Source organism: Mustelus asterias, chromosome 1 (genome assembly GCF_964213995.1).
Source record: "Mustelus asterias chromosome 1, sMusAst1.hap1.1, whole genome shotgun sequence".
Classification (NCBI taxonomy): Eukaryota; Metazoa; Chordata; class Chondrichthyes; order Carcharhiniformes; family Triakidae; genus Mustelus; species Mustelus asterias.
Genome location: NC_135801.1, coordinates 71,749,568 through 71,768,152, shown reverse-complemented (window position 1 = coordinate 71,768,152; position 18,585 = coordinate 71,749,568). Strand labels below are relative to the sequence as shown.

At 43.2% G+C, this 18,585-nt stretch overlaps 1 long non-coding RNA gene across 1 annotated transcript; it reads left to right on the top strand.

The window, feature by feature from the left end:
* The first annotated feature begins 517 nt into the window (after window positions 1-517).
* On the top strand, window positions 518-17,964 carry LOC144493950 (uncharacterized). The gene is made up of 3 exons (XR_013497809.1): window positions 518-654; window positions 17,414-17,668; window positions 17,870-17,964. It is a non-coding gene; the product is annotated as an uncharacterized LOC144493950 (long non-coding RNA).
* Window positions 17,965-18,585: the final 621 nt, after the last annotated feature.

Genomic DNA, 18,585 nt, shown 5'->3' with positions numbered 1-18,585 from the left:
AGCTTGTACTGGTCTGAATGCAATGTCATATTTATAAATCAATGGGGAAAAAACATCACTCAATATATAGCAATGAGAGAAAAATACCATCAGCAATTTGAAACAAAAATCCAATGAAAAGATAATAGTACTTTTCACTTTCTTCTAATACATGTGACAATAATAAATCAAATCAAATCAGCTATCAAAGAGAAGAATAATTAATTGACTTTTTGAAGATCTGTTCTGTGGCAGTTATGTTTCTTCACCCAGGTGATCACAAAGGAATTTTAAAAATGTATTTTATAATGCAATAAACTTGTGGAATCTTTTGTGGTTTGAATATTTCAACCTGCCCATGAAGTTGTCCAACATCTTTTGGTGGTGTTCCTGTCATATGTTGTGCCCTGAAACATACACTCCATGAGGTTGCCAACTCTGATTGGAGGCATTCCTGATCGCATGATATCTGACCATGTGATACCTAATCATGTGACATCTGATCACATGACATTGGCAAACATCACTGACCTTTACCTTCTGATGGTTGAATCCTCCGTGGTCAAGTACTTTTGGTCGTGGCAAGTAAGCTGATGTGTGAAAATTCCAAGAACCAGTCAACCACAGTATAACAGATAAAGCGGAGAACATTTATCCTTCATCCAGTACCTAAAAGTATGTGCACTTAATAATAGGTACACGCCCATAAACTGATTATCTGATCATTACCTTAATGCTGTTTGTGGGATCATATTGTGTGCAAATTGGCCGCTACATTACCTACATTCTCAAACTTCAAATGTAATTAATTGACTATAAAATTCTTCCACATGTCCTTGGTCATGTTACATTCTGGGTAAATGTAAGCCTTTAAATTAGATTGCCATATCATCAACAATAATTTACTAACTCAATCTATATGTAATTGTTGGTTATTGATTCAGTGCCCCATTACCCTATCTGTAATGAGTAGTAATTCATTGATACTCATACTGAAATGCTGCCAGAATACACCATACCTCTGCTGCACAAGGTCTGTTCAGTGCCCAGGTTTCACTCACTGCTTTACTGGCTGCCCATCTCCTGGTGCTACTCCAACTCAGCACATTACTTCTGTTTCTGTCTCTGCAGAAAGCCTTAGTTCCTACGTCCAAACCATTCTTCTATCTCCTCTATTCCCACTGCACCCTTCCCCCACTCCTCCATCGCCACTCTCCCCACCCCAATCTTTATTCCTCCTTCCTCATCCAAACTCCCTTCCATCCCCACTCCTGCTCCCTGTCACTTCTCCCACATTGCCACACTCCCTCCAACCATCTCAACTCCCTCCATCCCCACTTCCCACTCCCCACCTCCACTCCCCCATCCCCATTAGCCCGATTCCCACTCCCCCAGCCCCACTTCCCATCCCCTTTCCACTAGTCCCACTCCCCTTCCCCATCCCCACTCCTCAGCTCCACACCCCATCACCATTCCCCCCTCCCTAGCCTCATTCCCCACTTTACCCCATCCCCACTTTACCCCATCCCCACTTTACCCCATCCCCACTTTACCCCATCCCCACTTTACCCCATCCCCACTTCACTCTCATCCCCACTTCACCCTCATCCCCACTTCACCCTCATCCCCCATTCCCCCATCCTTTTCCACTCCATCCTCCCCACTCCCCCATCACCCCTCCCCCCTCTTCCCCTCAGAAATTATGTCAAACTGGAGAAGAGCTAAGCAGAGTGCCTCACTGATTGACATTTAGACACTTATTGATTTTACTTTACATGAATGACTTAGATCCCAAAAGTCAGTGAAGACTAACCAAATATGCGGACTATACCAAACTATGAGGCTGTCTGCCATAGATATTGTTTTAGGTTCACTGGTATCTGCTGCCCCTGTAAGTGGATCCCATGTGCCTTATGTTCCAGAGTAGACTCGCATTGACAAGTATCTATCTATGATAGTGCGATACAAAGGATGTAGCAATGCATTCCTCCTTGTACACATTGGATATTGTGAATTTTGCCAATGACCATTTATACTTTAGTGAAATATTGAGCAATTTTCTTTCACAGTTATAATCAGGCTCCATTCACAGAGTTTGACTAATACACAATAACACACATAGCTATATTTTCAGCTATATTTTTTCCAAGTCAATAAATCAAGTTGCTACTTGATTTTTGTCATCTATCCCAACCTTCTCAATGTGGGGATCAACCTGCCCTAACAACTTGCTCTTTGAAAGCCAAACTGTCAATGTGTTTTTCTGTTCCCATTCTATCTGCTTGATCACAATCAAAGTACATTCAAGACAACCTTTCCAGAGTGCCCAGGGTCAGGGAGCTGCTGACACAATGGTTGCAAACCATTTGTCAAATTACTGAGACAGGTTAATGAGTTGTTTATTGCGTTCAGTTTTCACACTCCCACTTAGCACATTCATAGGACAATCCTTCATCTGTCGTTCCAGCTCATTTAAACTGTGTTAAAGTGGCAAAAAGGGAAATGTTATGCAACAGGGTGAATTGTTTGTCAATAATAATTTTTAGGCTTAAAGGAACATAAGATCCTTGGTTCTCTGTTTCCCAGCTCAATGTAGGGTTTGAGCATAAATTCAGGTGCAGGTAAAAGCAATTTAGAGTTTAATAGTAATTTGTCAAGGCATAAGTAATAGTGGACCAGGGCCCAGCTTTGCACACAGACAGGAGAATTCCCAGCTCCATTAATCCGGACCTTTAACAATGGCTGCCTGGATGTTGGATTTCATACACTCCATGCCAATATATGCCTCCCCAGTTACCCCTAATGGATGGTTGTGAATCAGTCATGCTTCACTAATTCAGTAATGAAACCCTTCAGGTTAATGTCAACATTAGTGAAATATCAGACAATACTTTTTGTAATACCCCAGACATTTTCTTCCCCAAAAATTTAATGGGGAGGACTTTTAAATGCCTTGATAGCTGCCTTTCACATGTCCCTTTTTAAAGATACCACTGACAATTTTGACAGCTCCCTTTGACAGCTCAATTTCAGGGAACTAAGAGAGATATATGCAATGGGTGGAAACATGGAGTTGAAGCCCAAAATCAGCCATGATTGTATTCAATAGCAGAGTAGGCTCAATGGGCCATGTCATCTGCTCCTATTTCTTATGATCTTATGTTCTTTGACAGGTGCTTCTGACAGTTTGACAATTGATTTTGACAGGCTTGTTGACAGTAAGCTTGACAGTACTAGGTTTATGCACTTTTTATGCACATATATATCTAATTTTAACAATTCCAAAGTCCTACCCCTACCCCAGGAGGCATCTGACCTCCACTAAAGGGAACCTTACCTCCCCAAAGGTGTCCCAAAACCAAATCCAAAGGGGTATCATACCTAACTAAACAAATTCACAAAGTTGTTCTTACCTGGTCTAACCTGCAACCTTCGGGTTACACACTCCCGGTCTATCAAAATCTCACTTCAGTGAAGACAGCTGATGATTGAAGTGGCCAGTTATGTCCATAAGCTGCGCAGACACAAAACCAGTCCCTAATTGTATCCTCGTGAAAGTTGGAAATGCCATGCTCAGGCACAGAACTTAAGATTTTCGGGCATTGCTGCTGCTTTTACCACGATGAAGAGGCCCTCTGTCATGGTGAAAACCTGGGCCCAGATTTTGTTCCCTGAATAACAGTGAGGTTAATAGTATCATTGTTATTGAACAGTTAATGTACTGCAACTTCAGGCAAGGTGCAGATGTGTAATTAATTGTCAATATCCAAACATTGCTGTCCCAGTTGCATGATTAGTTTGTGAAAACAACATTGCACTCACTACCTGTCCCATCATTGACATAAACTGACTGCCATAAAGTTATTCTATTTACATGGTAATTATGAACTTAATTCAGCACTGAGAGTAACTTTTGTCACTTTTGAAATTATTATTTCACAGGCTGTGGACATCACTGGCAAGGACAATGTTTGTTGCCCATCCCTAATTACCCTTGAACTGAGTGGCTTGTTTGGCCATTTCTGAGTCAACTGCATTCCTCTGGATCTTGAGTTATATGCTGGCCAGACCAGGTAAAGATGGCAGATTACCTTCCCTAAAGGATATTGGTACAACAATCATCAATGGTTTTATGGTCACTATTACCGAGACAAAGAACAAAGAACAATACAGCACAGGAACAGGCCCTTCGGCCCTCCAAGCCTGCACCGCTCATGTGCCCACTGGACCATTCGTTTGTATCCCTCTATTCCCAGTCTGTTCATGTGGTTATCTAGATAAGTCTTAAACGACCCCAGCGTGTCCGCCTCAATCACCTTGCTTGGCAGTGCATTCCAGGCCCCCACCACCCTCTGTGTAAAATACATCCCCCTGACATCTGTGTTGAACCTTGCCCCCCTCACTTTGAACCTGTGGCCCCTTGTGTTCGTCACCTCCGACCTGGGAAAAAGCTTCCCACTGTTCACTCTATCTATGCCCTTCATAATTTTATACACCTCTATTAGGTCGCCGCTCATCCTCCGTCTTTCCAGGGAGAACAACCCCAGTTTACCTAATCTCTCCTCATAGCTAAGACCCTCCATACCAGGCAACATCCTGGTAAACCTTCTCTGTACTCTCTCCAAAGCTTCCACGTCCTTCTGGTAGTGTGGCGACCAGAACTGGACGCAGTATTCCAAATGTGGCCTAACCATCATTCTATACAGCTGCAACATCATATGCCAACTTTTATATTCTATGCCCCGTCCAATAAAGGCATGCATGCCATATGCTTTCTTCACCACCCTCTCCACCTGTGCTGCCACCTTTAAGGATCTGTGGACTTGTACACCCAGGTCCCTCTGTGTGTCTATACTCCTAATGGTTCTGCCATTTATTGTATAGCTCCCCCTTACATTAGATCTACCAAAATGCATCACTTCGCATTTATCTGGATTAAATTCCATCTGCCATTTCTCCGCCCAATGTTCCAGCCTATCTATATCCTGCTGTATTCTCTGACAATGTTCATCACTACCCGCAACTCCAGCAATCTTTGTGTCGTCCGCAAACTTACTGATCACACCAGCTACATCTTCCTCCAAATCATTTATATATATCACAAACAGCAGAGGTCCCAGTACAGAGGCCTGCGGAACACCACTAGTCACAGACCTCCAACCGGAAAAAGACCCCTCCACTGCTACCCTCTGTCTTCTAAGGCTAAGCACAGTAAGAAGTCTCTTTCTACAAACATGCAAGAAAGCAGACAAGATACCGAAAGGACTACGGATCACGAACCCACTCAGGTCAACCTTTAACACAGACTACGCTGAGAGACTTTGCCGTCGCACCTCTCTCACCCTCCTCAAACACCTCATACACCAACTGTACAGCAAATGCCACAGCCTGGAAACCAAGATCGAATCCATATTCTCAACTTGCGCTCAGGACGCAGACCAGCTGCGAAACTCTGCCAAGCAGATGAGACAAAGGAACTACACCATCTACATGCACACTAAGAACAGGAAACTTGAGAAAGAATCTCACTAGCTGTTCTGTCTGGAGACAATACACATCTCTTTAACCTGTGTTGAATGCTCCCTCCACCCACATTGTCTGTACCTTTAAGACCTGGCTGGCTTTAGATATTCGCATTCTAATTAGTATTCTGTAACTTGATTTCTGTGTCTGTGCACTGTTTGAGAGCAGATATCCACTCCATCTGACGAAGGAGCAGTGCTCCGAAAGCTTATGGTATTTGCTACCAAATAAACCTGTTGAACTTTAACCTGGTGTGTGAGACTTCTTACTGTGCTTACCCTAGTCCAACGCCGGCATCTCCACATCATGACTTCTATGGCTAAGCCAGTTCTCCACCCATCCAGCTAGCTCACCTTTTATCACGTGAGATTTAACCTTTTGCACCAGCCTGCCATGAGAGACCTTGTCAAACGCTTTACTAAAATCCATATAGACGACATCCACGGCCCTTCCTTCATCAATCGTTTTTGTCACCTCCTCAAAAAACTCAACCAAATTTGTGGCATGACCTCCCTCGTACAAAACCATGCTGTCTATCGCTAATGAGATTATTCAGAGACTAGCTTTATATTCCGGATTTTATTAACTGAAATTAAATTCCACCAACTGCCATGATGGGATTTGAACCCATGTCCTCAGAGCATTAGCCTGGGGCTCTGGATTACTAATTCATTGACATTACCAGTATGCCACCATCTCTCCATTTTAAACATAATACCCTTTAATAATGTGAAAGTTGTTAATTATTGATAATCAATCTCTCTGGGATTAAAAATTACAAATATGGAGTCTCATTCATTCAGCTTTTATTGTTGTAAGGGATTTTTTAAAAATGTCAAATTCATCTTTTTCTTTTCAGTCTCCCTTTTCCTCTCTCTCTCAGTTTAATCTCTCTCTCCTCCTTTGTTTCTCATCTGCACTTGATTTGACATTGAATTCACTATTCCAGATAACACTGGTTCAGACTCTGCGCAGATCATTCTTCAACTTAATTTGTTCTGAAGAAACACAGTTGGTTGCCCTGGGACCAAAACACAGGAACTGTTTTGCTATTTGCCTCTATAATTTGCAGAAAATTCTGGTTCAAAACCCCACAAAATGTTCCTGAGCAAGTTCAAGAACTACAAAACAGTTAAGGCCATTTGTATGATGTTAAGAGCAAATTCCAGCCCAATGTGTCATATGGCATACTTTTGGCATTGTTTGAATACAGTAGCCCATGCATCACATTGAAAGGACTGACGCTGGTTCTACTTTGGAAATGATGCCAGGAAATCAAGCAGTCGTAAATTGAATTTCTCTCCCATTGTAAGTTGCAATTTGGAGGCAGCAAGAAGGCCTATGTTGGTAACTCATCTCAGCCAGGTTTTTGACATGGGCTGGCTGAAGTGGCCTGGCTTTTCCTGATGTGAGAAGATTAAGTAGCTTGATGAGTTTCACTTTTAGGATCACACATTAAAAATTGTCACTTTTATGAACATGCTCCAATATGAACCATTGTCCATCAGGAAAGGAGGGAAAAAAGGTTTGAAAAATGAATTTTATATCTGCTTGGTAGGCTCCAATGATAACATTGTAATAATCATTTGAAGTAAGTGTTCCTTATATTATGTAGCAGCAATTTTAACCCAACTGATATTTCCTGGATGTAGTTATTTCCACTTGCTCCCACCACTGTATTAAACCTTCTTCCCATGATTCAATTGGGCACCTTACAGCATCAGGGACCCAGGATCAATTCCAACCTTGGGTGACTGTGTGGAGTTTGGGTGGAGATACGTTCTCCCTGTATCTGCGTGGGTTTCCTCTGGGTGCTCCGGTTTCCTCCCACACTCTAAACATATGCAAATTTGGTTGATTAGCCATCCAAATTGCCATTTAGGCTGGAATTTTACCATCCCGCCCACCATGAGAATTGGAGCAGGCGAGCGACGGACCATGGAAAAGTCTGTTGACCTCGGGCGGGAATTTACAGTTTCAGGACAAGTGAGGCCGTAAAATCCCACCCTTAGTATTAGGGAGATTAGCAGGATAAATATGTGGGTTACAGGGATAGGGCCTGGGTCAAATTGTTGTTGGGGCAGCATCGATGGGCCGAATGGGCTCTTTCTGCACTGTAGGAATTCTATGGATTCTATAAAAACTGACAATCCAATGTGGACCATTCAGATGAGAAATATCACTAGATAATTAAATATTCACTGCTTGATATTTTATAATGTGGAGATGCCGGCGTTGGACTGGGGTAAGCACAGTAAGAAGTCTCACAACACCAGGTTAAAGTCCAACAGGTTTATTTGGTAGCAAATACCATAAGCTTTCGGAGCAGAGCTCCTTCGTCAGATGGAATGGATATCTGTTCTCAAACAGTGCACAGACACAGAAATCAAATTACAGAATACTGATTAGAATGCAAATCTCTCCAGCCAGCCAGGTCTTAAATGTACTGACAATGTGGGTGAAGGAAGCATTCAACACAGGTTAAAGAGATGTGTATTGTCTCCAGACAGAACAGCTTGTGAAATTCTGCAAGTCCAGGAGGCAAGCTGTGGGGGTTACTGATAATGTGACATAAATCCAACATCCCGGTTTAGGCCGTCCTCATGTGTGCGGAACTTGGCTATCAGTTTGTGCTCAGCGACTCTGCGCTGTCGTGTGTTGTGAAGGCCACCTTGGAGAACGCTTACCTGAAGATCCAAGGCTGAATGCCCGTGACTGCTGAAGTGTTCCCCCACAGGAACTTGCCCTGTTTGAGAACAGATATCCACTCCATCTGACGAAGGAGCTCTGCTCCGAAAGATTATGGTATTTGCTACCAAATAAACCTGTTGGACTTTAACCTGGTGTTGTGAGACTTCTTACTGTGATATTTTATATCCAGAGGTTCAACAAGATAAATGAACATTGGAGGCAAATGGTTTTGGTTCTTCAGTTTCTAATCATCCAGCAGGAAAAAAGCAAACACTAATGCATGAAAGAAAGTATTCATTTTCCAGTGATATGTTTTATTTTACAGTTCAGCTACTAAAATGAAGGAAAACCACAGGATGGCGCCACAGTTTGTTCCTGAGATGTCTGACAGTTTCTGATTAATTATGCTCTTCTTATGGTTGCAACCAAAGAAAATCTGTGCTAAAAATCAGTGCTGACCAGCCGACAGAGTCAGGCACCATTTTGTGTGCCAATAAAACAGACCTTCATCATTTTAGCCACGTTATTAAGTCAAGCAAATCAGAACCAGATTTCTAGTTACTTATTTTTCAAACTTCTGTTCATAATTAAGTGCAGGTTGTTATGATGAGTACTTGTTATGATCTGGACTAAATCAGCAGTACATTATATTGATAAACTGCTTTTCAATGACTGAACATCAGTATTGAAGACACATCAGTCAGGGATAATATTCAGCTTAAAATAAAAGCAAACGACTACAGATGCTGGAGATCTGAAATAAAAACAGAAGGTGCTGGAAGATCTCAGCAGGCCTGACTGTATCTATGACGAAAGAAAGAGAACTGATCGTTTGAGTCCGATATGACTACTCTTCATAACAATACTACATATAGAACCATAGAATCCCTACAGTCCAGAAGGAAGATGTTTGGCCCATAAAGTCTGCATAGACTCTCTGAAAGAGCATCTTACCCAGGCCTATCCCTACCCTATCTCCATAACCCCATGTATTTACCATGGCTAATCCACCTGACCGACACATCCCTGGAGACTAAGGGGCAATTTAGCATAGCCAATCCACCTAATCTGCACATCTTTGGACTGTGGGAGGAAACCAGAGCACCCGGTGGAAACCCACGTCGAAATGAGAAGAACACACAGACTCCACACAGACAGTCACCCAATGCCTGAATCAAACCCAAGTCGCTGTGAGGCAGCAGTGTTAACCATTGTGTCAGCATCCCAACTTAGTATTCAGCATGTTAGTAGCTAAATTTTATTGGCTTGCACATAATAGCTACTTAAATATCAACATGTATTCAAGTACTATATATACCAATTTACATTTTCCAAAGTATACTCACAGTTAATCATGTTGCTGCCACAAAAACATTAATTCAAATATTTTTCTTTTGACAGGAGAGAACGGAACATATTAAAAATAGTCATGTTGAAATTCTGAAAATTTATGTGATGCATAACTTGTTGGAACTGAAGGAAAATGCATAAGGTCATGACAAAGGTTTCAATTTCCATCCCCAATTAAGCATTTACTTTTATTCATTTGTGGAACATGGGCATTGTTATTGCCTATCTTATGCTGTCCTTGAAACTGAGTGGCTTGGTAGACCATTTCAGAGGACAGTTGAGAGTCAACCACACTGCTGTGACTCTGGAGTCACATGTAGGCCAGACCAGGTAAAGACGACAGATTTCCTTCCCTAAAAAATATTCATGAAACAGATGGGTTTTCTCGAAAATAGACAATGGTTTCATGGTCATCAGTAGATTCTTAATTCTGGATATTTTCTTAATTCCAGCATTGCATCATTAAATCTAATCATTTATTTCTAAATTATAATAACAGGGAAGTGGAACTGGACATGAACATGGACGCAAAGCAATTGGTATCGCATCAGTCTACTGATTTACATTTCATTTGATTCCGTTTTGTTGACTTCAATATAAGTGAATAGGAAGTGTGTTGTTCAATGAGTGACAGATCCTATTCAGCCTGTTTAGCATCCCTGCCCATGTGCGATTTCACCCAGCACGATTTCATAAGACATGGTCATATTTGTCTCTTTCTCAGTTCCATTATGTGTCTTCTGTGTCATTTATGTCACAATGATTTGCAATTGTTAGCTTTGTTGAGTATATCAGAGAACGCATGAGGTGCATACTTAAAAGCTAGATGTGAATAATATCAACTAACTTCTGATTTTTTTTAAATTTTGTTGCTCTATTCTGCCACTCACTATTACTGGGGATAAATTTCCTCTGCACACTCAATGTGGTCAAAACATAAATGCGTCATTACACCTAATCACAAGAGAATACTGCCTCTATCGCCAGCATAAAAATGGTCAGCACATTTATCAATCATTGCACATCAACAATTGAAATTGGATTAATTTGACACTACTTTAGGACTACTTAAACTTAAGATTCTGTTTAATTAAAATTTGCAGTCTTTGTAATTGTCAACAAGTGAATACCTTATAACTACCTGTAAATATATATCACTCCTGGGTATTTGTCATCTCAAATTGTTAGCATAACATCAATCCTACTTTGCTAAAATGTTTTCTATTTAATTTAAATGGTGTCAGATCTCAAAAGCTATTTATTAGTTGAATCAAGATGGGTATAATATACTGGCCACTTTGCATGGTAATGCTTACATGGAGGGAATACCAATTGCTGTCTGCAGATGAAGTGAGGTTAGAATGCATGAGATAAGAACTTAAGAACTAGGAGCGGGAATGGGCCATAGAGTCCAATAAGCCTGCTCCACCATTCAGTAAGATCATCACAAATGAGTTTCTACTCAACTCCACTTTCTGGCCCATTCCCTGTAACCCTTAGTATTCAAAAATCAGCCAATCTCAGTCTTGAATATACCCAGTAGCTGAGTATCCAGAGCCTGCTAGGGTCATGAATTCCAAAATGTCACAATCTTTTGAAAGATGTTGGGCGAGATTCTCTGGCCTCCCAGTCACGTGTTTCCACCAACGGGAGGTGGCGCGTTGTTTGCTAGCGGCGGGATTTTCTGGTCCTGTCGCTGTCAAAAGGAATTCCCATTGATGTCATCCCACGCTGGTGGAAAACCCGCTGGAGAATTCCGACTGAAATTTCTCCACATTTCAGTCCGAAGTGGTCAACAACTTATCCTGAGGTTTAACCTGAAGCCATGAGACTTCATGGAGTCTGGAGTCAATGTTGAGAACTCACAGGGCAACTCCCTCCCAACTGTATATCACTGCGCCGCCACCTCTGCTGGGTCTGTCCTGCCAGTGGGATGATAATGGCAGCAAATACATGGGAACTCCACCGCTTGCAAGTTCTCCTCCAAGCCACGCACCATCCTGATTTGGAAATATATCGCCGTTCCTTCGCAATTGTTGGGTCAAAATCCTGGAATTCCCTCCCTAACGGCATTGTGGGTCAACCCACAGCACGTAGACTGCAGGGTTTCAAGAAGGCAGCTCACCACCACCTTCTCAAGGGCAACTAGGGATGGGCAATAAACGCTGGCCAGCCAGCGACCTCCATGTCCCATGAATGAATAAAAAAGAAATTATGACTTAATTTGCTGTTAAAAATCCCGTGAAACAAGGCTTAACTTTGGCAAGAGTTTTTTTTACGGTGAAACTAACAGTGCAAAAAGTGGAAGTTCAGGTCAAATCAGGGGATCTCTAGATAATTTTCCTATCTGTCAGGACTTTAAAAATGCAATTTGTGGAGGAGCAAGGATTCATTGATAAGAGCTTCTGGACTGCCATGTTTTTGGATTTCTATGTGCACGTGTGGTCCCAGAAGTTGCTGTAAGTTTCACAGAGTGATGGCAGCAAAACCTGCCATTACAATTGTAAAATCTGGGCCATTACTTTCGTCTTACCTTACTATTGATAAAGAAAAGTAACTTGAATTTATATAATGCTTTGAGAATTTTCCAATAAACTTTACAGCCAAGGAAGTACTTTTAGACCGTGATTTTACTGGTTCCCCTGCCCACCGATGGGTGGAGTGAACTGGTAAAGTCACGCGAAAGCCAGGAAATCAGGGTCGTGCCTGAATTCTCGGTTCTCACAATATTACCGGCACCGGAATTCTGGTGCGATCAGCCTGTTGCCCATTTCCAGCAAGAGGCTGAATAATTTATTCAAATATATTTAAATATTCATTTACATCTGTAAAGTCATTCATCCGGGCTCACTTGCCTTTACGGCCTCGCTGGGAGAGGTTCTCTGCGGCGAGGAAAACACCTACTCCCCATGAAAGGGGAACGGTCGTGTTGGCCTCGATGGTGGAACCAGAGGCCATTGAGGCCCCCGTGGAGGCCAAGAGCAAGGGGAGAGTGCTCCTTGGGTAGTGTCAGCTTGGCACTGCCAACCTGGCACCTTGGCAATGCCCACTGGGCACCTTGGCATTACCCACCATGCAGTGCCAGGGGGTGGGCCTGAAGGGGCGGGGCATATGGGGGTGGGATATATGGGACTGGTGCCTGAAGGGGACGGGCCTTATTGGTTGGGGCCGGAGGGCAGGGCTTGAAGGGGCAGGACCTATGGGGGACAGGGCCTGAAGGGGGTGGGATCTATGGGGTAAGGCCTGGAGGGGTGTGGCCAGGCCGAGGTCACTGCGATCAGTGGAGGAAGCGCACCTGCTGCCACTCTGCATCAGATCAATGGAGAGAGGGGTGGGGGCCACTGCGCAATCTTCCTGCGATCGGTACAACGAGGGAGGGGTGCAAACAGTCTGGGCGGTGGGGGAGATGGTGGTGGCTATATTTCCGGGTGGTGTAGGGCTTGCGATTGGCTGCAAGCACCACAATAGCTGGGGGGGGGGGGAGGGGGTGGTGGCTGGCTGCAGCAGCTGAGGCCCGAGAGCTCACTCTCTCTCTCTGTCAGGCCTCTGCTGTTATAGTTGCGCATGTGCAGACACAGAGATCTACGCACACACAATAGCTCCCTCTGCTGCTGGCTGGTGAGTTAAGCCCCACCCACTGCCTCTACTAACTAGAAACAGTCTTGTCCATTTTTTCAAGCACTATATGCACAAGATTGGGAGTAAAAACTAGCCCAAAAAACTGATCTGCAACTCTCCCTTTATCATGCTAGCTGGACATTTGGAATTTTTGTCCTAAAATTCTGAGTAGCAAAGTTGCCCACAGCAAGGTCCATAAACAGAAATATGATAAATTACTGGATAATCTACATTGGTGATGAAGGACAAGGATAAATATTTGTTAGCAATAACACCCTGTTCTTATTTTAAATGGGGCAGTGGGATATTTTTCTATTCACCTGAGAAGAAAGAAATAGGCCAGACTTTCTCTCCCCCCCCCAACCCCCCAACCACCACCCCCCCCCACCGCCCCAACCACCCCCCCCCCTGCCCCCCCACCCCCAGCTGCGTGGTGGATTTTCCCACAGCGGAGGCATCTCACCATTGGCCGCCAGCAGGATCTGCCGGACTCACTGAAGTCAATGGCAATTTGCATTCATCCACCGGGGAACCTGTAATGAGGGTTGACTCCGGCAGGAAAGGACAGAAAATCCCATTCATGGTCATAGAGTCATAGAGGTTTACAGCATGGAAACAGGCCCTTTGGCCCAACTTGTCCATGCTGCCCATTTTTATTAAACCCTTAAGCAAATCCCAATTACCCGCATTTGGCCCCTATCCCTCTATACCCATCTTGCCCATGTAACTGTCTAAATGCTTTTTAAAAGACAAAATTATACCTGCTTCTACTGCTACCTCTGGCAGCTTGTTCCAGATACTCACCACCATCTGTGTGAAAAAATTGCCCCTCTGGACCCTTTTGTATCTCTCCTCTCTCACCTTAAACCTATAGTTTTAGACTCCCCTACCTTTGGGAAAAGATATTGACTTTCTAGCTGATCTGTGCCCCTCATTATTTTATAGACCTCTATAAGATCACCCCTCAGCCTCCTATGCTCCAGAGGAAAAAGTCCCAGTCTATCCAGCCTCTTCTTATAACTCAAACCATCAAGTCCCAGTAGCATCTTAGTAAATCTTTTCTGCATTCTTTCTAGTTTAATAATATCCTTTGTATAATAGGGTGACCAGAACTGTACACAGTATTCCAAGTGTGGCCTTACCAATGTCTTGTACAACTTCAACAAGACGTCCCAATTCCTGTGTTCAATGTTCTGACCAATGAAACCAAGCATGCTGAATGCCTTCTTCACCATTCTGTCCACCTGTGACTTCACTTTCAAGGAGCTATGAACATGTACCTCTGGATCTCTTTATTCTGTAACTCACCCCAACACCCTACCATTAACTGAGTAAGTCCTGCCCTGGTTCAGTCTACCAAAATGCATCACCTCGTATTTATCTAAATTAAACTCCATCTGCCATTCGTCAGCGCATTGGCCCAATTGATCAAGATCCCATTGCAATTGGAGATAATTTTCTTCACTGTCCAATATGCCACCAATCTTGGTGTCATCTGCAAACTTACTCACCATGCCTCCTATATTCTCATCCAAATCATTAATATAAATGACAAATAACAGTGGGCCCAGCACTGATCCCTGAGGCTCACCGCTGGGCACAGGCCTCCAGTTTGAAAAACAAGCCTCTACAACCACCCTCTTCCTTCTGTCAAAAAGCCAATTTTGTATCCATTTAGATACCTCATCCTGGATCCCGTTAGATTTAACCTAATGCAACAACCTACCATGTGGTACCTTGTCAAAGGCCTTGCTTACGTCCATGTAGACAACATCAACTGCACTGCCCTCATCTACCTTCTTGGTTACCCCTTCGAAAAACTCAATCAAATTTGTGAAACATGATTTTCCACTCACAAAGCCATGCTGACTGTCCCTAATCATTCCTTAAGTCTCTAAATGCTTGTAGATCCTGTCTCTCAAAATATCTTCCAACAACTTACCCACCACCGATGTGAGGCTGGTCTTGTTTATCATCTCATCTGAAAGAAATGCTTTCTTAGTAGAGGAACGTACATCAATTTGGAACAGCATAGAGTTTCTCAGTGCTATAGAATGATGAGACACAAAACAGAAGTATTGTAGGATCACCATTTGTGGGAGGGTGTAAATCAGTGTGACAAGTTTACATTGGTAGTTTCCATTATAGATATCTATAATGGACAAGTTGACAGGAGTTGCATGATGACATAATACTTCCTGGCCTGTGTAATAAGTCTTTGGAGGCAGAAGTCCCTTCACCAAAATCCCTTTATTTACAACTCTAACAGCAGTACACAGATTGCGAGCAGTTAGCAGTCTAACTCCGGGAGTGCCAGAGGAACTGACACTCCCATTTAAGTACAAGGCAAAGACTCCCTGATTGGCCCATCAATTGGATCCTTAATCAGGGAGTTCATACTCCATTAGGCCAACCTCAATGGCCTGATTGAAGTCATTACAGCCTGTAACTTCTGAGCTTCCCGACAGCAAATTCAAACATCCATTGGGCAATTTCCCTGCAAACTGAACCATCTGAAAATATGATTTAACGGTTCTAACTGTATTACAGTAATAGTTACCCAGGAAAAGATAGTATTAAAACCACTTCTAACTCCTGGGCAATAATAGTACTGATCTCCCATGGGACTCCTTCTCCTACTGACTACCCGCCCCCCTCCGCCTCCCCCCTCCCTCAAACACCTAACCCCCCAACAGACTTACTTCCTATTAACCATCTCCTGACCAACCACCTGACACCTGATTGACGACAACACCCCACCTCCCTCACTGACCACCCAAACCCTCCCAAACACCTAACACCCCCCTCACTGACCACCCAACCTACCTCTGCCACTGACCACACAACCCCCACCCCCAGCAACGGACCAACACCCAGTCAACCGACATCCACCACTCCCCCGCCATCTCCCCCGGCCATCCATGCCTGTCTCAACTTGACTGACCACTAAGATCCCATGCCCTGTGTACATAATATGAGTGAAAGCTTGGCAAACATGTTTGTGAAAGTTTCCTCTGTTCAATATTTCCTAACTGTATTTGGAGTATTGTGTGCAGCTCTGGTCACTACATTATCAGAAGGACATGGGAGCTTTGGAAAGAGTGCGAAGAAGGTTCACCAGGACGTTGCCTGGTCTTGAGGGCATTGGCTATGAGGAGAGGTTGAATAAACTAAGATTGTTTTCACTGGAAAGACGGAGGCTGAGGGGAGACCTGATAGAGGTCTACAAAATTATGAGAGGCATAGACAGGGTGGATAATCAGAGGCTTTTTCCAAGGGTGGAAGTGTCAATTACAAGGGGGCACGGGTTCAAGGTGAGGAGGGAAAGTTTAAGGGAGATGCATGAGGGATGTATTTCACACAGAGGGTGGTGGGTGCCTGGAATGCACTGCCAGAGGAGTGGTGGAAGCAAGCACATTAGCAACATTTAAGAGGCATCTGGATAGATACCTGAATAGGGAGGGAATAGAGGGATATGGACAGGGTAAGGGCAGAATGTTTTTTTTTAGTTTAGTTAGGGCATCATGATCGGCACAGGTTTGGAGGGCCGAATGACCTGTTCCTGTGCTGTACCTTTCTTTGTTCTTTGTTCATAAACATCTTGAATGTGTTGATGATTCCAAACACAGAAAATCTTCACAAACCTGGAGGATCTCTAACCACATATTGAGCTAAAGATAATAATCTACTCTTCAGGCCTTGGACACATTTATAAACTGCTTTATCTTTACCTCAGCTTATGTCACCGTTTTATCTCCTATGTTACACTCCTATTGTTGCTCATTTTGCTAATATTTTGGACCCTGATACATAACCACCAAAAGTTAATTATCACTCCAAAGATGTGCGGGTTAGGTTGTATGGCCATGCTAAATTGCCCCTTAGTGTCAAGGGGTTAGTAGGGTAAATAAGTGGGGTTATGGAGAAAGGACCTGGGCGGGATTGTGGTCAGGACAGTCTCGATGGGCCAAATGGCCTCCTTCTGTAGTGTTTCTTTCTATATTTCTTTCTATTCCTCTGTTGCATGGTGTGCTGACACTGGGAGATGGTTTCCTCTGTGCATGAGCTGTGGCACAATTATGTGTTCCATTACACTCAATGCACAGAGAAAGTCTTTTCCCATAATGATCAAAAACTCTTAGTATATTTACCCATTGTTTCAGATTAACCACATGAATAAGTTTAATTTTACATTACTAGAGCGATACTTAAGCTTTGGTTATTTTAAACCTCTAATGCAATATCCGTTTAGTGTCCTAGAATTTCGAGGCTGAACACAGGATGCACCGTTCTGAAATGAACAACTGGGACAAGCAGGAAGAAATGTCCTACTTATTCACCTCATGAGTTCAGTGATAAGGCGGATAGAGATAAATCATTGCGTCACCTGTGACCACTCAGGAATGACCTTCACTTTCTGGATTGCCAATGCTGCCTCAGCTGGGAGTTGCAACTACAATTTTTTTTTAATCGTCCTAAGAAAGGAACTTATTCTGGAATAAAGCAGGTAAAAGATTACCACCTTGTGTTATGATGTTTGCTTTAAAATAATTAGTTCTAATAGAAATCTGTAACGTCTTTAGTTCTCAAGTCTCTGTATGTAACTTCCTTCCTGTCTCGTATCTGCAGCAATATTGCACAATTTAAATGGATGCCTGTTCTTCAGTAATATTCTGCACATTGTTGTTTATTTCCAATACTATTTTAGATGGGAACAATTAAAGTAAATTATACAGACTAAGGGACAAATCAAGGGAGCAGCTCCTAAAGGGACACTGCATCAAACAAAAGCAAATTGCAAAGGAAATTTAAAACATCAAACCAAAATTGACTAACGGGGTTGATAAAACACCCCAGTCCCAGCGGTGCCCATGGGGCATGGAAGACCTCGATGGTGCCAGCAAACACCATGTGCTCCCTCTCCATCCAGTCACAAATATAGCCATGGTCGAAGGGCAGGTAGTCGGGTTGGCCGACCCTCTCGGGTGCCTGCTGCTTGGAACTGTTGATGACAAGTTTGGCCAGATCCAGGAGCAAGTTGTTGTTTATCTCCAAAGATGAGTCGGCACCTTCAACCAGCTTTGCTTCACCCATTAATAGAACGCGGCCTTCTCTAAGGGAAACAATAGGGTAGAATCCAGCACCTCTGAATCGCCTGCATCCACTCAAGGAACAAAGCAAGTCCACATTCTGCAGTCAAACATAATCCCCATCATTTAATGCTAAATATTCCATGTAGCATGCAAATTAGTAGCTGAAATGTCTATATCAACAGACTGAAGGCACATAGGTCATATGAGAAAAATACCAACATTCTGCCTCCCTCCATCTAAAATTGCAGAGCTTTACAGAGCAGAGTTGATGCCGTTCTGACTATACTCAGTTACAGACTGAAATATTTCACCTACATAACAGTTAACAATT